The 26,706-nt window shown below is 45.0% G+C and overlaps 1 long non-coding RNA gene and 1 pseudogene across 1 annotated transcript in view; one reads left to right on the top strand and one right to left on the bottom strand.

Annotated features, from left to right (window-relative positions):
- The window catches only part of LOC141127856 (uncharacterized), a 574,076-nt gene that overhangs the window by 209,202 nt on the left and 338,168 nt on the right, over positions 1–26,706 (bottom strand). The window lies entirely within an intron of this gene.
- LOC141127843 (inactive hydroxysteroid dehydrogenase-like protein 1) overlaps positions 5,624–26,706 on the top strand; it is a 49,780-nt pseudogene continuing 28,697 nt past the window's right edge.

The following is a 26,706-nucleotide window of genomic DNA, read 5'->3' as shown; positions in this document are numbered from 1 at the left end:
CGATTGAGCATGCATTTCACTTGCTGAAGACAAAACTGAAGGGAAAATGCCCCAAGAACAAGCAGGAACTGAAGACAGTTGCAGTAGAGGCCTGGCAGAGCATCACCAGGGATGAAACCCAGCGTCTGGTGATGTCTATGCGTTCCAGACTTCAGGCTTTAATTGACTGAAAAGGATTTGCAACCAAGTATTAAAAAGTGAAAGTTTGATGGATGATTGTTAAACTGTCCCATTACTTTTGGTCCCTTAAAAAGTGGGAGGCACATATACAAACTGTTGTAATTCCTACACCTATCACCTGATTTGGATGTAAATACCCTCAAATTAAAGCTGAAAGTCTGCAGTTAAAGCACATCTTGTTCGTTTCATTTCAAATCCATTGTGGTGGTGTATAGAGCCAAAAATATTAGAATTGTGTCGATGTCCCAATATTTATGGACATGACTGTATATCACCAGTTGCAATTGGTGGGCACTACCGCGCACTGAACACAACCAAATCAATCAAAAGAGTCTGTGCTGCAACTTTCCCACAACCATTTGCAATGCACATAGTTGTGGTGGGGATGATGCAGCATTTAGGGGGTTAAATCAGGTGGTGAGGAGGCAACATATTGCCTCCTCACGGCCTGTCTAATACCTCTGAAAAGCAATCCATGTGTGGATTGCTTTTCAGAGGAGTGGCAGTCTTTTACAGTAAGAGAATAAGTGCTGTTCACACTTTTGTGCTGCTAATTCGCAACAAATTCTGTGTGGATTGCACACCACATCCAAATCGCACCCCGTTCATGCAAACCCCTGCAACTGTGTATATTAAGTTAACAACACCCCAAAATCAGTTCACAAAACACAGTGCGATTTGCAGAATTGGATTGCATGGGTGTGAACACCCAAGCGATTTGATTCTAGTGCGGCCAAAAAAAGGGTCCTGCACAATTTTGGTGCAGATTTGGTACGATTTCAGCCATACAGAATAATGGCTCAACTCGCACTGCTGAAGAATCGCATGTGATTTGAACAGGGATGCGGTGCGATTTCTGCTCAAACTCGCATACGGTTCCCGTACCGCATAGTGTGAATCGGCACTCAAAGCAGCAGAAGAGAAGGATATACGCAAACATTTGTCAAGTTGAAGGGGGGGTGTTTGGACACACCAATTTTACAGCCCCTTGTCTCCTCCAACTGAAATTTTCACTTGCTGCATCTGCGCACACACACACCTATCTAGCACCATGCTGTGTGTGTGTGTGCACATCAGGGGTTGGGGCTGCTAGCATGGGTACAACAGGGAATGAGGGATTGGTGATTTTACAAAGGGTCTTCAGCACCCTGGGGGCCTGTGTTGTCCACTCTGAGTCCTCTTGTGAAATATAGAGTGACACTGCAGGATCAGCACAGGCAGCTACAAAGGCAGCACAGTTCACTGTTCACCCGTCCCAACCTGCTGCCGTGGAGGCGTACCTAAAGCATTTGGCACCCGGGGTGAATCCTATATCTGGCACCCCCCTCCCCCCCATAAAAATTAACGCAGTTGCAGCAAGGTGGTGTAGGTTATTAGGGATTAAATCAGATGGTGAGGAGGCAATATAATGCTTCCTTGTCGCCTGTCAAACACCCTCTGAAAAGTGCTCCACTGTGGTTCACTCTTCAGAGGGCAACGCTAGTGTACCCTAATCTACAGCACTGGGTCACAGACACCTGGGCGCAGAAATATTTCTGGTGCCCCCAAATGGGTGTGGTCATCTTGCTAACCCCTCCCCTTTACAAATGTTTCTATGGCAATGACTGCAGCCTCATCAATGCCCTTCAATGCAGCCTCATCAGTGCCCATCAATGTAGCCTCATTAGTGCAGCCTCACCAGTGGCCATCAGCACAGCCTCATCAGTGCCCATCAGCACAGGCTCATCTGTGCTCATCTATGCAGCCTCATGAGAGCCTATCAATATAGCCTCATCAGTGCCCATCAGTGCAGCCTCACCAGTTCCCATCAGCACAGCCTCACAAGTGCCCATCATTGCAGCCTCACCAGTGCCCATCAATGCAGCCTCACCAGTGCCCATCAATGCAGCCTCACCAGTGCCCATCAATGCCCATCAATGCAGCCTCACCAGTGTCCATCAATGGGGGGGGGGGGGGCAGCAGGGGGGCCCCCTCAGATGTGTCACTCCAAACATGCTGATCCCGCAGGCGATTCCTCTAGAGCTGGGAGCCCGGGACCAGCTATGCACTGCTGGTACATCTGGTCTTCTCCCTTTCTCCTGGGCACCACCAGGCTGGCAACTAGGGCTGGAAGACTGGGGAGGGGCGAGGTAGAGCGAGTAGGGACTCCCAAATCCTGTCAACCAATAAGCTAATTCCCTGCTGGTCTCCCCTGTGTTCAATAGGGCCGGGGGACTATTTCGACACTTTCGGCTTATGGCGGATTAATCTGCAGCAGAGCTCCCAGCTGGCTCCAATGTATTGATATAGAAGAGGCCTGCTTTCAACTGCGTAGCGTGCTGCTGCGGATTAATCCGCCTAAAGCCGAAAGTGATGAAATAGTCCGCTCTCTGTCCCCCGGCCCTATTGAACACAGGGGAGACCCGGAGAAGTTTTTTTTTTTTCTAAGCAGCTGCACAGCGAGGGATGAGCTTAGGCAGAAATAGAACAGAAAGTGCAGCTGCAGCCGCCCGACTCCCGAGGCTGGCAGCCCCAGCGTTGCTAGTTGTCACTTGTCCATGGCTGTGCAGAGACCACACTAAAGTCATCAGCCCTGGACCCGGCTACCAATGGGAACGTAATTCCAGTTGTGGAAAAAGTACAGGAATGCCGTTCCCTGCCTTTTGCAGAATATCAGTCTGTCCCTGATGTTTTTCCTGGAGAGAAGTGGCTTCTTTTGCTGCCCTTCTTGACACCAGTCCATCCTCCAAAAGTCTTCTCCTCACTGTGCGTGCAGATCCACTCACACCTGCCTGCTGTCATTTCTGAGCAGAGGCGGCTCTAGGCTTTGTGAGGCCTTAGGCAAAACCTAGACATGAGGCCCCACTCACGCCCATAATGGGAAAAATAAGCAACAAAAAAATAAACTGTATAAATTACATATATTAAAAGCTTTAAAGTGCTGGTGTCAGCGTTCTCTATCTGATCTCGGTGCTGGTGTCAGCGCTCTCTATCTGATCTCGGTGCTGGTGTCAGCGCTCTCTATCTTGGTGCTGGTGTCAGCGCTCTCTATCTCGGTGCTGGTGTCAGCGCTCTCTATCTTGGTGCTGGTGTCAGCGCTCTCTATCTTGGTGCTGGTGTCAGCGCTCTCTATCTTGGTGCTGGTGTCAGCGCTCTCTATCTCGGTGCTGGTGTCAGCGCTCTCTATCTCGGTGCTGGTGTCAGCGCTCTCTATCTCGGTGCTGGTGTCAGCGCTCTCTATCTCGGTGCTGGTGTCAGCTCTCTCTATCTCGGTGCTGGTGTCAGCGCTCATTATCTCGGTGCTGGTGTCAGTGTTCTCTATCTCGGTGCTGGTGTCAGCGCTCTCTATCTCGGTGCTGGTGTCAGTGAAGGAGATAGTAGCGGAGAAGCCAATCAGCAGGCAGTGCCAGTACAGGATGCAGAGTGCCCGGCCCACCATGGCTGAGGATCAGCATTGGACTGGGGCCTTCCAATCGCCCTTGCAGTGGAGTCCTGCATAGGTGGGTGTAAGGGCAGGGCGGAGGGAGGGGTCAGGGGCTGCCAGTCACAGGTGGGCACACTGGGACTGAGCTGTCCTTACTGTTTGTGACACTGATGATCAGGAGGAAGGGAGTGAAGTGCATGGGACAGGACAGGGGGTGGATAGAAAGACCAGTCTGTGGCTGAGGGATGCTGGAGGGGGGGGCTGGCTCTCTCATGTTGGTGGTCGCTGGCTGCAGAAGGGATTGTGGCATGGTAGCTGTGCCTCTCTCTGCAGCTGGAGCCCCGGTTCCCCCTCCCCCCCACACTGATTGAAAGCACCAGAGAGAGAGAGAGGTGGCCTCTTCTTTCCTACCTCCCTTTCCATTGGCTCCATACAGAGATTGTGGGGCCTCCTCCGCGGGACCTTCCTCTTCCCCTTCTTGCCAATGCATGCCAGATTCCTCCTCTGGGCACTCCAGTGGTGGGGGGGGGGGTAACAGCCGGGGGGACGCGATCTGCGTCTCCGGAGCAGCAGAAAACTTTTTGCTCCGGCTGCTGGAACCTCCTCCTCTTCTCCTACCCTGGACAACACGGCGCTGGCCCCGCCTCCTCCTCAAGACAGAGCCACACTCCGTGGTGCAGGATATCATATCCTCTTCTTTGGCAAGCCCCCCGAAGTCTTCTGAGACCTGTGTGTGTCCCAGAAGACATCTGGCCATTCACAATGTGCCGCGCGACTTGCGCATGAGCAGTAGAAAACGGGCAGTGAAGCCGCAAGGCTCCACTGCCTGTTTCCCTTAATTAGAATGGCGGGGCCTGCACCTGATCCGATGGATGGATCGGCCTCAGGGGGCCGACATCGCGGGCTCCCTGGACACGTAAGTGTCCTTATTAAAAGTCAGCAGCTACAGTGTTTGTAGCTGCTGAATTTAAAAAAAAAAATTTGCGGGTGGAACACCGCTTTAAGTTCATTTTCATGGCAAAAAGGCACTTTGTAATTAATTGCAATTCATCTGATCACTCTTCATAACATTCTGGAGTATATGCAAATTGCCATCATAAAAGCTGAGGCAGCAGACTTTGCGAAAATGAATATTTGTGTCATTTCAAAACTTTTGGCCACGGCTGTACAGTATATACTGTACATATTGTACTTATGCTGTATATTTCTTTTTAACCTACTCAGGATTACATCTATTATTATTTATCTTAAAAGCGGAGTTCCGCTGAAAAAAAAATATTAAAAGTCAGCAGCTACAAATACTGCATAATATATGGACACTTACCTGTGCTGGGTGCCCGCGATGTCGGCACCCGAAGCCGATCTTTCCCTCGGGTGGAGGCGCCGCCATCTTCAGTAAGGGAATCAGGAAGTGAAGCCTTGCGACTTCACTTCCTGGTTCCCTACTGCACATGCACGAGTCGCGCTGCACGATTCCACTGGTCCCTGCTGTCTTCTGGGACCTGTGTGTCTCCCAAAAGACAGCGGGGGAACGGAGTAGGCACCGGAAGTGGCGTATGTCACCGCGATCACTGCGGTGATCTATGCCTGGAAGTGGGAGCAAATACCTGTATTACACAGGCATCTGCTCACTCCTCCCCCCTGAAAGGTGCCAAATGTGACACCAGAGAGGGGGAAGGATTACAAAAAGCGGAAGTGGAACTCCGATTTAATACTTGCTCTATTAGCATGGCCACTTTTCTTACCGTACAAATTTGTAACTTCTGCAGATGTTTGTCCAAAGAACCTTGGTTGACTTTATTTGTGCTTTTCACTAATTGATTTTAATTAAACATAAAGCTGTTTATTCATTCACTATGTATTTATTGACACACCTTTACATTTTCTATCGATTTATATATCTGCAAAAAGTTGTTCATGTGCTTGTGAGCCAAAGCCTTGTACTATCAACATATAAGTTGACAACATTTTTTTTTAAACCCCCCCTCCCCGATTTTAATTATGTGCTAATACATATGGCATGTTGTAACATCACCTTTATCTCCTCCTTTAGTCTCTACCCCTTTTCCCTCATTTACCAGGTACTTTTCGTTATGAACGGATTTTCTTCAGCTACTTACTGAACCTTACATGACAAAGGTCTATCTTTCAGGTATTTACTATTACTATAAAATGTATATATAGCCATCCTATGATCATTTTACAATGCAATACATTTTACAATGCCATCTGATCACTCAGTCAGCAGGCCATTCAAACTATTGAAAATGTATCACTTTGTATAGCAGAACTTTTCTACGGTAGGTTGCTAAGAATTTTACAAAATAATACTTTTTTTTTCTTAGATACAATTTTTATCTCAATTTGTAAAGATATCATTGTGGCTTTTTACAAAATACACTATTTGCAGTAAAGTTTTATATATTATTATTTTTATTTTTTTGTTTGTATAAATATGTTTAAGTTCTGTTAATTTTAAGGGAATACATGTTTAGTTGATCTTTCTCAAAACAACAAAACTTTTTTTGGGGGGGCAGTATGTTTACAAATATTTTTTATAGACATTCCTTATAGTAGTTTATTTTGTTGTTAGTACTATATGCTGTTCTGTGCATGCATGTTTATATATTTAGGCTAAAGCCTTGGTGTTTTTTTCAGATTATTTAATTTTTCGACAAATGACTTTACATTTTATAGTATAAGCAGCTGTTGTTCACATTTGTATGTTTTTAGCCCTGAGAAAGGGATATTTTCTCCAGAAAGGTGTCAAGGATTTATTATCTATCTCCTTTTTCTGATGTCCTTGCAGTCAAGTATACTTAGCTATCCCGAGATGTCTGGAACAGTCGTTTCTTTCCCCTTCACCAAATTACAATGAGTGCCTGTGATTTAGCTTTTTGGGTGGTGGCCAGCCTTTGGGCCATCCAAGTCAGCCAATTCCATCAGATATTCTGTCACCAATCCAGCAACTCTAATAAGACTTTATATGTTCACTTAATCATTTAATTAAACTCAAGACATCAGGTGATTGATATAATTAATTTTAGCTTTAATTTTTTAACCATTTCAATACCAGGCACTTACACCCCCTTCCTGCCCAAGCCAATTTTCAGCTTTCAGCGCTTTCGCTGTTTAATTAGTGACAGTTGCGCGGTCATGCTACACTGTACCCAAACAGAATTTTTATCATTTTGTTCCCACAAATAGAACTTTCTTTTGGTGGTTTGATCACCTCTGCTTTTTTAATTTTTTGCTAAACAAATAAAAAAAAAGACCAAAAATTTTGAAAAAAAAAAGTTTTTCTTTTGTTTCTGTTATAAAGTTTTGTACATAAGTACGTTTTCTCCTTCACTGATGGACACTAATAAGGCGGCACTGACAGGCACTGATAAGGTGGCACCGATGAGGTGGCACCAATGAGGGGGCACTGATAGACGGCACTGGTGGGTGGCACTGATATGCAGCACTGATGGGCATTGATAGGCAGCACTGATGGGCACTCATGGGGGGCACTGAAAGACTGCACTGATGGGTACTTATGGATGGCACTGATAGACAGCACTGCTGGACACTGATAGGCTTCACTGCTGGGCAATGATGGGCACTGATACATGGCACTGATATGCGACACTTATAGATGGCACCGATAGGCATCACTGATGGCACTGGCAGGCATTGGGGATGGGCACTGATTGGCAGCTGTCTGGGCACTGATTGGCATTTCCCTGGTGGTCTAGGGTGGCATACCTGGTGTTCCAGTGTGGTGGCAATCCCTGGTGGTCCTGGCGGCATCCTGCTAGGCATCTGTGGGGGGGCTGCGCTGATAAACAATCAGCACAGACCCCCCCGTCAGGAGATCAGCCGATTGGCTCTCCTCTACTCGCGTCTGTCAGATGCGAGTGAGGAACAGTCAATCAACGGCTCTTCCTGTTTACATCGTGATCAGGCTCTTTACCAAGATCGGTGTAGTAGTGTGTCAGAGTGGCACACCGCACCACCAATCACCGCGATGCGCGCCCCCACGGGAGCGTGGTGGCTGTTATCCTGCTGGACGTCATATGACGCCCAGTCAGGATAGCTGAACCACCGCCCGGCCGTCATTCTGCTATAGGCCGGGCGGGAAGTAGTTAAACAATTGTTGCCTTATCACAAAACAACTATACAGTACAATATATATATATATATATATATATATATATATATATATATATATATATATATACTATTTTGCAGTTATGCAGACCTTTCATTCTCTCATTGTGTCAGAACTTTCAATAAAAAACCCTTGTTTGTAAAATATTAGATTCTAGATTCAAGGTGAAATATAGACAGAAAGGCTAGTAGTGATAGTAATTATAACAATATTGCTAGCTGTCACAGTTGTATCATTAACCACTTTACCTTTTTTTGGACATCCTAGGGACATCCAAAATGTGAATGGTTTATAACAAGCCCCTGACTGCAGCAGCCATGAGCTTGTATTGGTTTTCTTCTGCCGGCTTCTGGTGGTAATTTAAACATGATCTGGGTTGCTGTATAGCCCTTTTATAGTGCTTTTTACAGGCCCCTGATGTCTCCATAAAGAGGATCTGTCACCAGTTCAATGCTATCACATACGGGGCTTGTGAGTGCCCATGTGATAGCAATAAAGTTCAATGAAAAAAGTAAAAAAAAATAAAAAATACAATTATTTAACCACTTTAACTATGGGCACTTTCACCCCCTTCCTGCCCAGGCCAGTTTTCAGCTTTCAGTACTATTGCACTTTGAATGACTATTGCGCAGCCATGCAACACTGTACCCATATGACATTTTTATCAGTTTTTTAGATAGATATAGCTTTCTTTTGGTGGTATTTAATCATCACTGGGTTTTTTATTTTTTGATAAAAGAAAAAAGACCGAAACTTTTGAGAAATAAAAGTTTTCTTAGTTTGTGTTATACATTTTTACAAATAAGTAATTTTTCTTCTTCACTGATGTATGCTGACGAGGCTGAAATGATCAGCACCGATAGGCTGCACTGATGTCCACATAGCAAGCAATTCAGCTGCAAGTTTGAAAATGACTTGCTGAGCTATTCATAGACTTGTGCAATAAACTTGTGCAAGTTTTTTGCACAATTGCAGCAAGTCCACATTCCATGACTCCAGATCAATTTTCTTTGCAAACATTCTGCAAATCTGCTGCAAGTTCTGGTTCAGTTATGTTGTGCAAAAGTCATCCCACCACAGGGTCACTGTGACTTGCAGAGCTCTTGCTGTAGACTCACCACTGCAACTTTGCTCCTGCTAGAGACTTGCCACGCAAATTTGCTACAAATTGGAAAAGTGGCTACTAGAACTTGTGCTTCAAGTGCTCTGCAAGTGTACAACTTGCCAGTGAAAATGTGCAGCAAATTAACAGGCTTACAATTCAACACTGCCACAAATTGTGGCAAATAATCCACTGATGAGGCTGCACTGATGGGCACTGATGGGCACTGATAAGCCGCACTGATGGACTCTTTTAGGCAGCACTCATGGGCACTGATAAGCTTCACTGAGAGGCACTGATAAGCTGCACTGATTATCAGGACACTGATGATCAGTGCCCTGACTATCAGTGTAAACAGTGTGCTGACAGCCTTGCCAGTTATCGGAACTCCTTTCCTCACACAGACACAGCCCATCTGGAAAGGAATGCTGATAACCAGAAAGTCAGCTGATCACAGGGTAAAGGGATGCTGTAATTAGCTCTTTACTCTAATCTGTGATCAGCTGTTTCAGAAGGACACAGCGTTATCATAGCATGTCCAATGCGTGCCTTAGGGGGGCGCACAAGGGGCAGGGTTCTGAGAGGACGTCTCCGTCTCCCTCACAGAACTATAGTACCATGCTGTAGCTGTCTTTTGGCTATAGCACGGTAGTAAAGTGGTTAATAAAAAAATATGAAAAAAATTAAAAACAGCTTCATTGTCCACACCCACAAATGCAAAAGCAAGCACACGGTGCCTAGGTGTTACATAGTTACATAGTAGGCGAGGTTGAAAAAAGACACAAGTCCATCAAGTCCAACCTATGTGTGTGATTATGTAAGCAAATATCGTCACACATAAGTTATATATCGCTCTGAACATTGGAATGAAGACAATAATTCTAGGAAACTCATTTGAGGCTTGAGACATTTGGTATCTATTTATTCTGTACTACCTCATCTTTTTGTACAAACAATTGGGGATTAAATTGTGTTTGTGTGCAATAAAATGTATCTTATTTATTTTTTTCCTGAAAACAGATTTGATAAACAGTTAAGCAAATTTCATGCAACATAAAATAATGCTACTACCATCTTTTTATTCTACAGGACCTATGCCTTCAGAAAATATATAATGGGGAACTAGTTAACCCCTTAGTGACTAAGGGTAAAACAAATGCCTGAACACAATTTTGCACTTTTGACATGTGTTAGTAAAACTGTACATATCATCACAACTACTTTGTGTATCCAGGTGGATTGTACCTTGCTTTTTTCAGGACAAAGTGGGCTTTCTTTTGGTGATAAATGATAATGGATATATGCTGTTTTTTTTTTAAATTATCAAAGGAAAGCTAGCCCAAAATATTAAAAAAAAAGCATTTTCCTTTTTAAATGTAGCTGTATATTTCTTGCTCTTACTATAACTTACCACCAAAGAACAACCCAAAATAAATTCTCCTGCTCCTGATGATCACAGTGGTACCACATAAGTTCATGTTAGTTGTTGTTTGTACCTGTAGTAGGGCCCAGGAACACAATAGTGTACGTTTTGTTTTTTTATCCTACGTAAAACACACTGACACTAATTTAAAAAATGCTTTTTTTTAAAATAATCCTACCCAAAAATATACTGACCCTGACCTTTGACTCCAACGTTTGACCCTTACATTGGCCCTAACACTAATCCTGAGTCTGACCTAGCTCAAACCTTGACCTAGCTATTTTCTTTTCATTTTTTTTTACACACTTTTGTTTATTTAAATATTTCTCTCCTGCAAGCAGAGAAAGATACAATGTATCTTTCTCTCCATTCAGAAGAGAAAGAAAATACATGTGCGGGCTGCACAGTGGCTGATCACTGTGTCAATAGGAGGCTATCACAGCAAGTGACTGAGAACCGGGAGTCATGGGTCCTGATCATTAGTACGATACCCGAGGATTTCAGTGAGTGCCTGGTCCCTGTGCTGTGAGTGCAATGTACGGCATGCTCCTAGCAAAAGATAGGTACGCATATATGTGGCCTCATGGATAACGACAGCAGGAAGGGGTTAAAGAGGAACTTCACCCTTATCGTAAACATTACAACAAAGGCATCTTTAGAAATGTTTAGTAATTACAATCTACAAACAGACACATATAGATAATTGCAGGCTATTTATTTTCTGACCTTATTTTTCTTTCCCTCCACATTCTTCTTATGGTGACCATTTTCACTGTAAACAGATTAATCCATCTCCCTTTACTTCCTGGAACTCTGCCTAGAACTCTGGGTCTGCCTCCTGGAACATGTGACAGGATGCAGCTGTAAGGCCCTGTTTACATCACCAGTGCTTCTGTCAGGAACATGGTGCCAGCCGATAGGCTAAAGTGTGCTGTCTGGCTAGTGCATGTCCACTGCTTTCATGCAGCTTATTTAAAGTGGCACTTTAGTCAGAAAATTAAGTCTTGTTACTATACCCTTTTGCAGGTATAGCTATGTAAAACATTAAAAATAAGTGCCTATATGGTTTAACGTTTGATAATACACTGTCTCACCTTGCTCTGCACATGCTCAGTTGTTCTCTGTTTTGAGGCACAGTGTTGAAAATGTAGAGGCCAATCTGCTGACAGCCTAAAGATTTACTGCTGCTCAATGGCTCAGGGCTTCAATAAAATGACAGCCTTCGGCAAGAAGAAGCAGGAATAAGACTGGAGGCAATTTATAGTACACGTAATTTTTGGTACATAATTATTAATGTTGACTGTATGTTCCTTGCTAAAGATGTTTTTTCAAGTTGTTATGGGTAAAGTTTTGCTTTAAACTTGAACTCTGCACTAGCCCTTTGCTAATGGTCTTCAGTTTTTGTTATCCAGTTCTTGATACACATCTTGATCCCGTTGCTGCTTCCTCTCTGACCGTGCTCTCAGATTATCCTTGTCTGCTCATGCTCACTGCCTGCCTCCGCTACTGACCTCGACCTCAGGCCTCCGCTACTGACCTCGACCTCGGCTTGGACTACTGAACACACTTTTTTCTAGTGAACCTGTACCTTGATGTCCGATTGTTGCTGACTTCTGCCTTTTTCTGACACTGATTTTGCTCATGCCCTGGTGTCCTTACACTTGGCTATCACTTGTCCAGGCTTGGAAGCAGACTCCACCCTCAACTGGACTTGGCATTTCGACGGTGCACCATCAGCTAACTTTGCTTGTTAGATGCCAGTGCTCCCAAGGTTCTGCTTAGTGTCTACAGATTCACTCAATCAGGAAGTGGAAAAACAGTATGGTTTTCTGACAAAAAAAATATGAAGAGCAAGACTAGGCATGCTCAGAAATGAAAGAACACACACAAAACAATTCAACACATTACGTCACTTCTGACGTCTGTCATTAGAAAATTTTCTGATGGTGAGTACCCTCTTCACTTTCGATTTGAGACTAGCATCAAACAAAAAACTGACGAAAATTCATCCAATAATCTGACTGTGTGTACAAGGCTTTACTTGGAAGTGATCTCTCAGTTTAAAGAAAAAGGTCCCTTCCAGCCATTTAGGTCTCCAGTATCCTTCTTAGCTAATTAATCCTAAAAAATAGAACATTCCACTTCATCACTATAGGAGAAAGCAGTCATGTAGGGGACAGTGAGAGGAACTACAGGCCCAGTAGGAAATACACTTTCTGACAGATAGGAGGGATACCTGGAGCTCTGTAAGACAGAGAAGATTTTGCTCACCACATGCAGAACGATTAATGTAAATGTCTTCTTTCACACCTTTACCTTTTTTTAGTATGCTCTTTAAAAATGTGGTTAATCGACTATTATTTTTGTTCCTGGACTTGATGTACATTAAAGTAAGCCTATGGTGAGAACAGGTAGCTTTCCAATGCTGACCTGTGCTTCTAAAAATACAAGTTGCCCATGAGCAATCCTTATATTTCCCTCATGGTATGTTTCATTCTTTATCAGTTACCCAAGGCAGCGCTTGCTCATGCACATTCATTTGAACAGGCTGCTGCATCCACTGAAAATGCAGGGGAAAAGTCTCTATACCTTTTCAGAAAACTCAGCCGCAGCAAAACCATTTAGTGCACTGTGGTTTTCAGCGCTCATGGGTGCCATTAGGATTAACCATACCCTCACACATCTCCTGAGCGGCAGCTCGTTTTTTTATCTGCGGGTGGTTGTAGGCGCGGTAACTGGTGCGATCCTGCTGTGACAACCACCCACACAAGTGTGAACCTAGTCTTATAACATTGGCATGAAAAAGAATCAATAAATGTCTACATGTGCTAGAAACATAACTGTAATGAGATTTATCGCTGTAGGAGACATTACAGTTCTAGTAGAAGTTTTTCTTTTTTTTTTTTCATTTAAATATTTATTATTTCAGATGGAAGGACTTGGCTTCAGTGGAATGATGGAGACAGTGAATGAGATGTATAAGATCCCTGTGTTGATATCCAAGAGGATGTTCGAGCTCTTTTCCAGTCACATGGAGATCCTGGCTGCAGTTGGAGGGTGTTTCATCATGTGGAATGTTTCCATCTTTCTTCATTTCTGGTATTCAATGATACAGCAATATGTCATTCCTTGTTTTCTAAGCAGGACCAAGCATATCAGACAGTATGGAGAATGGGCTATAGTTACTGGTGAGTGAGAAGATCTGAAACTTAAAAGCACGTAATTGAAATATGTTTTATTTCTACTTGTATTGGTTCACATAATGCCTTCATCTTTGATGTATGCCTTATTAACAAAGCTCCCTGTAATTTACAGAGCTGAAAAAAATTAGCAGATCACACCAAGTATGCATTCCAGTCAAAGTATTGTAAAACTCATTCTGGTTAGAAAAGCCGTAGACACAGATTTTCACTGGCTGTGTGTTTTGTTTTTTTTTTGAGAATGTCCGGTACAAATGACACTTATGTTCACAGACATAAAATCTAAACTAAATCACAATACTGTATGGGTAACCCAAGCATTAACCACTTAAAGACCGAGCCTCTTTCTGAGATTTGTTGGTTACAAGTTAAAAACAGTGTTTTTGCTAGAGAATTACTTAGAACCCCCAAACATTATACATTTTTTTTCTAACACCCTAGAGAATAAAATGGGGGTTGTTGCAATACTTTCTGTCACTCCGCATTTGCGCAGGGGTCTTACAAGCGCACTCTTTTTGGAAAAAATACACTTTTTAGAATTAAAAAATAAGACAACAGTAAAGTTAGCCCAATTTTATATATATCGAAAGACAATGTTATCCTGAATAAATTAATAACCAACATGTCATGCTTCAAAATTGCGCCCGCTCGTGGAATGGCGACAAACTTTTACCCTTAAAAATCTCCATAGGCGACATTTAAAAAATTCTACAGGTTGCATGTTTTGAGTTACAGAGGAGGTCTAGGGCTAGAATTATTGCTCTCACTCTACTGACTGAGGTGACACCTCACATGTGTGGTTTGAACACCGTTTTCATATGTGGGTGCTACTCACGTATACTTTCGCTTCTGCGTGCAAGCTCGGCGGGACGGGGCGCATTTAAAATTTTTAAAATTTTTTTTATTATTTCTTTTACCTTTTATTTTTTATTTTTACACTGTTCTTTTTAAAAAAAATGTGTCACTTTTATTTCTATTACAAGGAATGTAAACATCCCTTGTATTCGCCGCAGGGACCACTATTATTGGAAACTGGACCGCTGGCCGAAGAAGAGATACCAGGGCTATGGCAGCTAGCTGCTGCCATAACAAAGATATCCCTCTTCAAAGTTAGGACGTATATCGGTGTGCGGCGGTCCGGAAGTGGTTAAATTCACATAGAACCATATGTAAATCTAATTTCATAAGTATGTAGGCAGGTTGAAAAAATTATGGTTCTAGCACGTTAGCAGATGGCAGCTGTTAACTGTTGTGAGCTCAGTTCCCAGGCTTTTTGGTCCTAGCCAGCTCACTTGTGCTATAAAAAAGAGGAAAGCTGAGGTCCAGGAGCCCTTGGTTCTGTTCCCACTTGCGGTTGGAGGTCATAGGACTGCTGCACTTTCTAGTCCACTAAAGGCACCAGGACGTTCGGAGACATCCAAGCCATGGGGAATGCAAAAATGGACTCTCACTTCACAGGGGTATGCCTGGGCAGCCACACTAAAGTAGATAGTTTAGGAAGAAGGACATTGTTCACACTGAACTGTTATGCCACACTTGTTCAGTAAAGTTACATTGACTGTTCTAAGCTTGGTCTGACGTTATTCAAAGGGGTGCATGTGCAGGAGGATCTCAATGCTGGGAAGGCCTACCGAGGATCTCAATATGGATAGACCTGCTGCGTAGCTGAAGGACAGAAGGGAAGGGGGTGCAGTTCTGACTTTTATAGCTAGGGTTATGAAGCAAAACAGAGGAATGTCCTTTGCAAGGGGAGCAGAGGATTAAGTAAGTGCTTTTTAGGTCCAACTAACTCTTATAGGGCGTACACACGGTCGGACTTTGTTCGGGCATTCCGACAACAAAATCCTAGGATTTTTTCCGATGGATGTTGGCTCAAACTTGTTTTGTCTACAATTTTCGATCACCAACCACGCGGTCACGTACACCACGTACGACGAGACTAGAAAAGGCCGGTTCAGAACCAAGCGCGGCACCCTTTGGGCTCCTTTTGCTAATCTCGTGTTAGTAAAAGTTTGGTGAGAGACGATTCGCGCTTTTTCAGACTCGTGGCTTTCAGATCGTTTTCTGCCGTTCAGTTTGTGCTTGTGGGTTTGTATCTGCTCTTCAGTGTGTGCAAGCAAGTTCCGCGTGACTTAGTCATTGTATTCTTGTTCGTTCGTTACTATTTTTCAGGTCGCTCTTCACAGGCCTTGCTGTTCTTCAGTGCGTTCTGTTACTTCGTTCTGAGCAGCCGACCGTTTTCTAGCCATGTTGCGTATGCGTACTCCTCATAGAGTTCGTGCTGTGCGGGGGCTTGGTGTTGGGGTCCTGACCTTGACACAAGTTCAGTCCATGAACAGGGTGGGGAGGAGTTCATGGACCAAGAATTGGTTGCTTCAGCGTGACCAGTTCTCTCATATGCCTTTGCTCCGTGAGATCCGTGAGAATAATCCTGATGATTTCAGGAACTTTCTCAGGATGACGGACCCCGTGTTTCACCGTTTGTTGGCTTCGCTGACCCCTTATATTAGCAGGCAGGATACCTGCATGAGGCAAGCCATCACTCCGGAGCAGAGGTTGGTCGCTACCCTGCGGTATTTGGCGACAGGGAGAAGTCTGCAGGACTTAAAGTTCTTGACAGGCATCTCCCCCCAGGCTCTGGGGATCATTATCCCAGAGACCTGTTCTGCCATCATCCAGGTCCTGCAGAAGGAGTATTTGAAGGTAAGATTTTTATCCTTTTATATCACATTTTATTGTATTGAATGTTTGCTAATATATTGTATTTCTTTCCTCATTCCCTAATTACCATGATTGGAATATGCTGTGAATGTCCCCTTTGTTCTCATGCATGCTGGATTTTTATGTAATTATTATTTTAGGTCCTTCATACATATTTGCCCTTCAATAACCTCCCCAGCATGGTGTCTCCTGGCCCTATATTCACCTCATGTAGTCACTTAACAATGTATTTTATCAGCTCCATAGTAGTGCTTTACCCCAAACACCCCCTACAATGTTTAGAAATGTTATTTTTGCTTTAACTTCAGGCAGCGTGGCAGAGGCTTTTTTTTGGTGGTGTCCCCAAATAATTTTTAGTAACCCTCCCTCCCCCAACTGCTAAGTCAGCTGATCCCAATTCTCGATCCTCAATCATCTATCTGCTGACTTTGCCAAACCCATACACACTATACCCATCTCTTTAGTGCTCAGATTTATGGATGAATTCCCCAAAGCATGTAGTGCAAGGGCCTGCCTGTATACTTTCAAATGGTACTGTTTAAAGTTTTTGGATCCTATTATTATCTTGATAGGTAATAGCAGAATGTCCAAATGTCCTCAAATGTGTACAATGTGTATTTATATCTTTGTATTATTACACTTCTTACCTGTCCAGTGGGCTGCCAATAGTATAACTAAGGAGGGGCTGTTCCCAGTAATACCCATTATTTAGGCATTCATCTCTCAATGAAGTGAAGAGGGTTACCTGTCCAAGATTTCCACACACCCCCTATAATGTTAGAAATGGCCCATGAGAGGGGGGGGGGGGGATATGATAGGTGTACCTTATACTTTGGCGTTGTTAAATTCCCCTTAATAAATGCTATCTGGAGGTTGACCCAGAATGTTTGTGTCTAATCTGCTTGCCATGTTTCTGATCAAAAATAGTAATGTTTATTGTTTTTTCCTCAACAGTTTCCTTCCACGCCACAGGAATGGCAGACTGTGGCCTCCCACTTTGCCGAGCGGTGGGACTTTCCTAACTGTGGAGGGGCAATTGATGGGAAACACGTCCACATCGTCCCACCACCTAACTCAGGGTCATACTATTTCAACTATAAGGGGTTCAATAGTATAGTGATGTTGACGGTGGTGTCGGCTACTTACGACTTCCTGTATGTGGACGTGGGGAAGAATGGCCGGATGTCCGATGGTGGAGTCATCGCCCAGACGGAGTTTTACAGGCGTCTCCAGAATGGCAGCTTGGACTTGCCAGCTCCAGAGGACAATGTGGAAGGACTCCCATTCGTGTTCGTTGCTGATAAAGCGTTTGCGCTGGGGGACCACCTGATGCGGCCATTCCCAATGAGGACCCTCACCCCGGAACAGAGGGTTTTTAATTACTGGCTGGCCAGAGCCCGAAGAGTGGTGGAGAACACATTTGGAATCCTGGCCAGCCGGTTCCGCCTATTTCTGACACCCATCCATATGGCGGAGTATAAACTGAACCATATTATACTTGCGTGTTGTGTTCTCCATAACTTTTTAAGGAAACATTTGGCCAACTATGCTGGCTCAGTTGGGCCTGAGGCCGGAATGATACATCAAACCACACTGACGGCGCTTGAAAGCGGCCGTCCTGGCTTGCCCTCCCTGAGTGCCCGTGATGTCCGGTTACGCTACCTGGAGTTCTTTGCAGGTAGGGGGGCTATCAATATGCCAGAAAATCTGTGAAGCCTTTTTATAATAAAACAAAAAAAGAAATTCTTTGTGGACATTTACTGCTTGTGTTTGTTTTAGCTGACCCTGACATAAATGTGTTGAGTCCAGAAAATGTTGTGATTGTGTAACCTTATTATACAAAGCACTGTTGGCTGTTATTTACTAAAATGCAAAAACACATTTCACTACAAGTGCAGTTGCAACTGCACTGCAACTGCACTTGTAGTGCAAAGTGGATTTGCCCTTAGGAAATAACCCCCATTTTCGCTGAAAACAGCAATTACATCACCCCAAAAGTGTTGTAGTGTTGAGACAATAATCCACACATTCTTGATTAACCAACTTTTTTATACCTGCACAATCACATGTGCATTTACCAAAGGTTTTTAAAACAAACCAACATGTTTGTTGTATAACAATTTTTGGGGTGGCATTATCAAAAATAGAAATGTCCATTTACGATAAAACAGGCCTGTGTAAAACCAACAAGAAAGACAAAAAACTTGAACTTACAAAGTTCACATTAGGTAAAGCCTGAAGGCAATATCAGACATCAGTATTTAGGAACTGTGTTTGATATTGCGTTCAGATGGGGGAAAATCACCCCTGGAAAAGCCAAATTTGGAAGATGCACACCAATTTACGAATGTCAACATGTGCTAGCTGCTATCACGGGGGATCAAGGGACGTGTTTTGGGGGAGAAAGCCCCAAGCTACTTTATTATTGAGGAAGGGGTTGCACCCCCAAAACGCCTCCATTGATCTCCCGTGATGGCAGATAGCACATGTTGGCACACTGTGTGCATCCTCCAAATTTGGCTTTTCAAAACATTGCAAAAAAATTTAAAACATTGGACCACACTAAAACAAGTGATTTTGTGGGGTTTTAAATTCGCCCCAAAACATCAATGATGTTATTATTTTTTTGAATCACATCATTAATTTTTTCTGGATGTTTTGCAATTCGACATTACACCCCATGATCTCCCCGATCAGGATCTGGGCACTTTCAGATGTGAAAGGATCTCGATCCCTCACATCACGATCACCTAAAAAGAGAGAAACCAAACAAAAACAGGTATCAAAAATCTGCCACCATCCATCTCTTTTACCCGAGTCTGTGGTCGCAGACACTCACCTGTTGTGGTGCCAATTTCCACCACATCTTCTTCTTCCTCCTGCTCAGCTTGGGTTGGGGGTATTTCACCTTCTTCCATAGGTGGGGGGTCTTTGGTCTCCTCGGATGAGGGGTGTCCTCCGAGTCTTTTCTCCCCTATGTAAAACAAAAATGGTATAATTAGCACACAGATATTTGATGGCAGAACTATAAATAGGAAACATTGCTTGGAAGTGGGGTACAATTGTCTATTTTAGCCGAGTTCCAAGATGTATTTTTTTTATTGGCCTTTGTCAAGCTGCAATACTTTACCTGTTTAGTACAAGCTTCACAGATGTAGCCCCCCCTATTGTATACACTGGAGCATCTGTGTGCCCCCCTAATAAAAATGATGTTCTGGGGTCCCACACTAGTGCTCCAGTGTCCAGATGTGAAAACAGCTGCTCAGTGTCCTCTCCTTACACAGAATCTAGTTTGCATTTCATTCTAGTAACAAACCCATCTACACAAACAAATATTTGGCATCCAAGTAGGCCCTAAAATATGTGTGAAAATGCATATGGCCTAAACAATGGTGTTTTAGAGGCCGAAAGAAAAATGTTTGATATGAACGAATAATGGGCCCTTGAACATTAAAATTGACATTTTAAACTGTACAATTAAGAAAAGCATATGGAGCAGCACAAACGGAATAAAGACAGAAAGAATAGGAACACAGCACAACTACTTACTTTTTTGCAGCACTCTCCGGATCTTTCGGTACTGCTCTGGCTCTCTTAACTTCAGGTCCGACCACCGCTTCCTGAGCTGATCTTTCGATCGTCGTACCCCGAAATTCCTGTGAAGACTTTTGACCACTTTCGCCATGATCTTGGCCTTTCTGATATTGGGGTTGGGGTAAGGCCCATACTTTCCGTCATAGTCGGCCTTCTTCATGATGTTGACCATCTCCAACATCTCCCCAAAGGACATATTTGTGGCCTTAAAACGTCTCCTTCTGGATCGGGACGTGTCCGGATCCGGGCTTTCCTCCTCCTCCTCCTCGTTCCTGTAATTAGCACGCACCTGCTGTGATCCACCATGTGCTCTTCCCCCACTGCGCCGAACGAAAAGGGGCGGGGAATAGAATAGAAAGAACGTCAGGGGCAGGCGGAGTTACACGCATGCGCAGTGTATATAAAGCATAACACGCGTGCGTATTACGTACAATCTGTGAGCGGAGGAAGGAGCATTGGACGCGCTGATCGTAAGAACGAAGGTAAGAGACAAACTTGTGCCTATACTGCTTCTACATTGAGGCCTATATTGTAACAAGATTAGGAGAGTTTTATCTGACATTAGGCTTTGTCTTGTGTTGTGTCTTGCAGTGAACATGGATATGCTACTGAAAGACAATGACTTCATGTCAGTATTCCTAGATATGTTAAGGGAGCTGCCATGTCTGTGGGAGATTAAACTCTCCCATTACAAGAACCAAGCAAAGAGGAAGGCAGCACTGGAGCAATTGTGTGAAATTGTGAAGCAGGTGATCCCCACGGCAGACATCACCTATTTAAAGATCTTAATTGGTGGCCTGAGGAGCACATATCTAAGGGAGCGCAAGAAAGTCCTGGATTCACAGAGATCCGGAGCAGCAGATGACATCTATGTCCCCAGGATGTTGTACTACGACAGGCTGCATTTTCTGGCAGGCCAGACTGAACCCAGGCCATCCCTCTCCAGTCTTCCTTACACGCTTCCTTCCCCCCCCGGCTGAGGCTTCTGACGCCCAACCTGGGCCTTCCAGGCAACAACATGTGGAGGAGCCCAGATTGAGCCAGGTATAGCATTCCTCTAAAGATTTCTGCTTGTCCAATCAATGATGTTAACTAGATGTTAGTTGGGAGTACTAATTTAGGATTGTGATTGATGAAGCAAAAACTAAAACCATGTCCCTTTTTCATACACAGGGAAGTCTCAGCCAGGAGGTGACCGGGCCGAGCAGGCTGGCTGATCTGCAGGTCCCTCCCCTACACCTGGAAAGAGAAAGTGGCAGGAGGAGGAGTGCCCTAGAGGAGGCTGGCAGAGGACTCTTTTGGAGGGCTACAGAGGTCCTGGGAGCACCACACACAGTGGAGGAGGACATTGCTGCCACCATTGCCTATAAAATGCAGAGGATGGAGGAGGGCCAACAAGCCATGTGTGAGTCGCTCATATTGGAGGCTCTTAACAAAGGTATGAGGGGCCAAATTACAGCTCAGACGCACCTTTGCGATGGTCCTCCTCCTCCTCCTGCAGGTCCTCCTCCTCCTCCTTCTCCTCCAGGTCCTCCCAGTCCTCCTCCTCCTCCAGGTCCTACTCCTCCTCCTGCCACATCTCCAACAGCACAGCCCGGAAGGAAGCGTGGAAGGAAGACCAGAAAGTGAGGACCCTGGATCCAGTCTGGTCGGCCAAAAAATGCAGCCTCTTGTGGTACCACAGCCTGGGGACACAGATGTCATCTGCTGCTATCTGGATCTCTGCGAATTCTGGACCAGACTGCCCTCCCTTACATATGGACTCCTCAGGCCACCAATTTTGATGTTCAAGAATTGATGTCTGCCGTGGGGGTCCCAGGCTTCGCTAATTTCTCATGTTGACCCAGTGTTGCCTTCCTCTTTGTTTGGTTCTGATCCCTTAATAAAGGATTTTTGTTTTGAATTATACTCTCCTATGTGTTTTACTTCAAAAAGGACAGTTTTTTTGTGAGGATTCAGGTACATTTCAAATATACAATGTGAAATGAACAAGGGACAGCAACAACTAACAATCTCCTTGAGATTAAATAATAAAAGATATCAATGGTGTTGGGGTAACTTGACACACAAAACACACACAAAAATATTCTGGAGTAAAAATAAAAATAACATTGAACAAAGATCAGCCTTGGAAAAAATACAAACATTAAATCTAAAAAAAAAAAGGCTTAAAATCCCCCAAAAAATAAAATTAAAAAAAAACATTCTGTCAGATGTGACAACTAATAATTTTCCGATGGAAAATGTCCGATGGAGCCCACACACGGTCGGAATTTCCGACAACACGCTCCGATCGGACATTTTCCATCGGAAAATCCGACCGTGTGTACGGGGCATTACAGTGCAGGCGCAACCCCACTACAAGGGAGGACTTTTTAGTTTTCCAGAATTTAGCTTTAATAAATATTATTTTTCTTAGTCTATTCATCATTATTATGTACAGTAGCACACCCCCGCAGAAGCTGCTAGTTTGGTAATTCCTCTGGAGTTATCCTTCTTTTGCTGAACTGAGTGGTGTAATACCTTGGCCACTCTGATACACCCATTACACAAAGAAACCGTATCAATTTAAAATGACAAAAGTAATTTGAAAGTAAGTGAGTCAACAAAGACAAGGATATGATACAACTATAATCACAACCTTGTAATAATCTACTACTATGCAATGCAGTCACAAAACAAACTGGAGATTTATAGAGATTGTTTTTACTAATGGTGACTACTGGGCCCAGATTCCATCACGTTTATATTGGTCTGTAATGGGACCACCAGAGTCCAAACAGAGTAGCTAAAATAATGTAGAAAATAAAACTTAAAGAGGAGTTCCACCCAGGGGGCCGTCAAAAAAAAAAAAAATTAAAAGTCAGCAGCTACAAATACTGCAGCTGCTGACTTTTAATTGGACACTTACCTGTCCCTGGGTCCAGCGATGCGGGGGATCGAAGCCCCGCTCGTCCCCCCCCTTCGCTCGTTGGCGCCGGCATTTCAACTGTGGGTGCCAGGCTGTGGCTTCACAGCCTGGCACCCACTGCGCATGCGCGATCGGCGGCGCGCGCTGTGATTGGCCGCTCAATCACCTGGGACCTGTAATGGGTCCCAGATGATTGACAGGAGGGAGGGAGCAGAGCGGAGCCCTTCCTGTGCCTGGGGGGAAGTGATGTCACCAGCCCAGGCAGAGGAACAGGCAGACTACGAGGGACCACCTAGCAACAGGCATTTAGAGGTAAGTAAAAAAAAAAAAATATCCAAATTTTTTTTGTTTTTTTTTAAAGAATTTTTCCAGGTATTTTTGTTTTTTGGGTGGAACCCCGCTTTAACTTAGTTAACTCAGTGACTCAGAGATGGCCCTGCTAAATCCAAATTGCCTGCAGGGCTTTGATATAAATATATATACGTATCGGTACCCACCGTAGGGGCTGCTGAAAGTTGTGGCCCACCTGTCACCCTGCCCAACCGGGCATTCACTTCCCAATCACCTTGGAGACAATGAACAGTCCATGTGCTTGTTTTTGTATTTTTATTGTTTGATAGGGATGGGAATATATGGGATGCCCGTAGAACGAGCAGTTGGTTGATTGTATCTCAACCAGTTGGGACAACCAGGCCTGGACTGGGACAAAAAATAGGCCCGGGCATTTTAGACTGAGCAACCAACTTTTCCAGGGACCGGGGGGGGGGGTTGGTGTCGTTCCTCCACACTGTAATGTGCAGGAACACTGTGATATAAAGGGAACTGCACTATAAAGGGGCATTGCAATGATTACAGTGCCGTCCCCTTTATATTACAGTGTCCCGTTCCCATTGTGGCCATACAATGCCAGTACTCTCTGTCTCCTATTGTGTCCACACGGCCCAGTGACACTGACCTGCTCTCTCTCTGGTGGTGCGGTACAGCGTGGCTCTCTCTCTGTGGTGGTGCGGTACATCGTGGCTCTCTCTCTCTCTCTGGTGGTGCAGTACAGCGTGGCTCTCTCTCTCTGTTGGTGCGGTACAGCGTGGCTCTCTCTCTCTGATGGTGTGGGTACAGCGTGGCTCTCTCTGGTGGTGCAGGTACAGCGTGGCTCTCTCTGGTGGTGCAGGTACAGTGTGGCTCTCTCTCTGGTTGTGCGGGTACAGCGTGGCTCACTCTGGTGGTGTGGGTACAGCGTGGCTTTCTCTCTGGTGGTGCGGGTACAGCGTGGCTCTCTCTCTGGTGATGCGGGTACAGCATGGCTCCCTCTCTGGTGGTGCAGTACAGCGTGGTTCTCTCTGGTGGTGTGGGTACTGCATGGCTCCCTCTCTGGTGGTGCGGTACAGCGTGGCTCTCTGGTGGTGCGGGTACAGCGTGGCTCTCTCTCTGGTGGTGCGATACAGCGTGGATCTCTCTCCGGTGGTGCGGTACAGCGTGGCTCTCTGGTGCGGGTATAGCATGGCTCCCTCTCTGGTGGTGCGGTACAGCGTGGCTCTCTCTGGTGGTGCGGGTACAGCGTGGCTCTCTCTCTGGTGCAGCAGCAGAGTGCATGCTGGGGACTGTAGTCTGCTCCCTGCTGAGCGCAATTGGGCCACCTATCTCTGGAACTACATTTCCCATGATGCCCTTAAAATAGTTGCTTCTGATTGGCCCAGTTGGGGCCAATAGGGAGGGAAAATGAACAGACAAGAAAGCCTTCTCTTTCCCTGCTGTTGACATGAGAAGGGGAGGGGGGGCAAGGGGTGAATATCGTCACAGCAGCCTGCAGCTCTCCCCACCGTGCGGACGCTCATGCCTGGAGGAGAAGAGCGGCTGCGGAACTGTCAGCGCGGCTCTGAGGCTGAGCTGTGTGTGAGAGAGACACAGATCTCAGCCCATGCAGCCAACAGAGATGACACGGGCACGGCCGCATGGCGGCAGGCGAGTGGTGGCCGCGGCCTGTGCTACCCATGTTCAGGCCGCGTTCACCGCTTACCTCTCACTGTGCGGCCTGATCATCAACAGGTCACGGAGCGGGCGGCCCCGGCCCACCGGGCAAATGCCAGATCTGCCCTATGGCCAGTCTGGGCCTGGGGACAACTATATACACTTTACAGCTCCAGTCTCCTCTAGCACAACACTTGCTTTCAGACTGTCTCCCTCTCTCTCCTGCACAATTCTTCACTTCCAGGAACAGCTAGCACATGGTTAGCCCCAACATTGACTCAGTCAGGCCCTAGAAATTGCCATTTGCAGGCAGGGACCGCGGGCCCCATTAATATAGCAAAAGAATAGAAAGTCTTTGTGTGCTAGCTGACCTATGGTGGACTACTGCTCCCAGTCACCCCTCTTCAGGCCCTGCCAGCCCTCATGGCTGCAGCTGCCCGACTCCACTGCCCCTGAGATTGCAATCCTTACTGGCTCCACACCAAGCTCTGACTGTTTCCTCCCAGTCCTCTCTGGCATGCCTCTCCAGTCCTCCCATTAGCACATGTCATTTACCAGACCGCTTGGCTGCAAACTGGTGGTTCCCTCCTGAAGACTTTCCCGGCAGCACTAGCTCCTGCTGTCCTCTGACTCCTCTCTGTGCCTCCTGTTCAGATCCTTCGTGTGTTCTTGAAGAGATCCGTCCTGCACCCAAGTCCCAGGCCCAAGGTCACCCCCCCCCCCAGAATGGGGAGCTCCATCAAAGGCACAGACAGCCTAGTACTCCATCCTCAGTTCTTCCACCCGACAACTCCTCCCCAGCTAGGCTGACCCTGGGTATATCAAGGAGGCCTGCCCCCTGCCAATCCTAGTTAGGGATTGGTCAGGGCTCCCTGAGACACCCTAGACAGTTCCACCTCTCTTCCCTGCCTCTCTTCTAGAACCCTCTAGAAGGAAAAGGGAGGTGACGGTGGAATGATGCTGTCTGTGAGTCACCAGCCTATTCTGAGCCACTCCCAGCCCACACAGATCAAAACAAACAGGCCTAGCTTCCAGCTAGGCCTGCCTAAATTTGCCTGTTCTAACCAACAATCTTACCTCTAGCACCTACCTAAGAAGACGGTGCTACATATATATATGATCTTTAATAAAATGAATAGTAAAACAAGTGCTAATAATTAAAATAAAAGGGAGAATGTCCTCAAAATGTAATCTTTCGTTTCTTTTTGCTAGCTTAGCTGGGGCCCCATCTTTGATGGTTCACAAATGGTGAATCTTGGTTAGGTCCTTCTAAAGGTATATGTAAGTTGATACTCTAGAAAAGAACGGAAACACTAATAGGTGAAGATAATTTGAAACAAGCTTCAATAGGAGGAGAGAGTAGGATGAATTTTATTTCATTTGGATAACCTAAAGCAAGTGATATAGCATTATCTGTTTGTTTCTGTACTTTGTGTAACATGGGTTTGAGAACCCTATCTCCCCAATCTTTGTTTGCTGGTCTTAATGGTGAAGGGACGCCTTTCAGCTTTATAGCTTGAACTCCAGAGAGATTGACCTGATGTATGAGGTATGATGAGGGACCACCAGGTCCGTACTGAGATGTATAGAAGTGATGTTTGGCAAGTAGTGTTGGGTAAATGGTTCGGGCTGAGCATAAGTTCGGTCCAAACATTTGCTGTTCTGCAAACACCCAAATTGTCAGGGCATTCGACCATTTGTTTGGTCAACTGAACGCCCCACGCACAGTGCATTGTAAGCCCTGATTGGCTGAAGCAGTGAAGGCTTTGCCCAATCAAGGCACAGAAAACTGTCAGAGCCATGATTGGAGAAAGTAATGATGTTTGTGCCCAATCATGGCTCATTGTTTTTTATAATTATAGTTTTTATTGAATTATTTTCAAAGGAAAAAACATTGTTACAGATCATAAAGGTACCTAAATCGTAACATGAGATATAAAGATACAAATGAAAAATGTCCATGTATACAGAGCACAAGGGTGTTCTATATGCCATATCAGAAAATAAGAGCAACTCATAGGTATTGACCATTAACAGAACAAATATCAAATAAA

The sequence above is a fragment of the Aquarana catesbeiana genome, linkage group LG02 (assembly GCF_042186555.1).
Source record: "Aquarana catesbeiana isolate 2022-GZ linkage group LG02, ASM4218655v1, whole genome shotgun sequence".
In the NCBI taxonomy this organism is placed as follows: Eukaryota; Metazoa; Chordata; class Amphibia; order Anura; family Ranidae; genus Aquarana; species Aquarana catesbeiana.
This window is presented reverse-complemented; position numbering and strand designations above follow the sequence as displayed.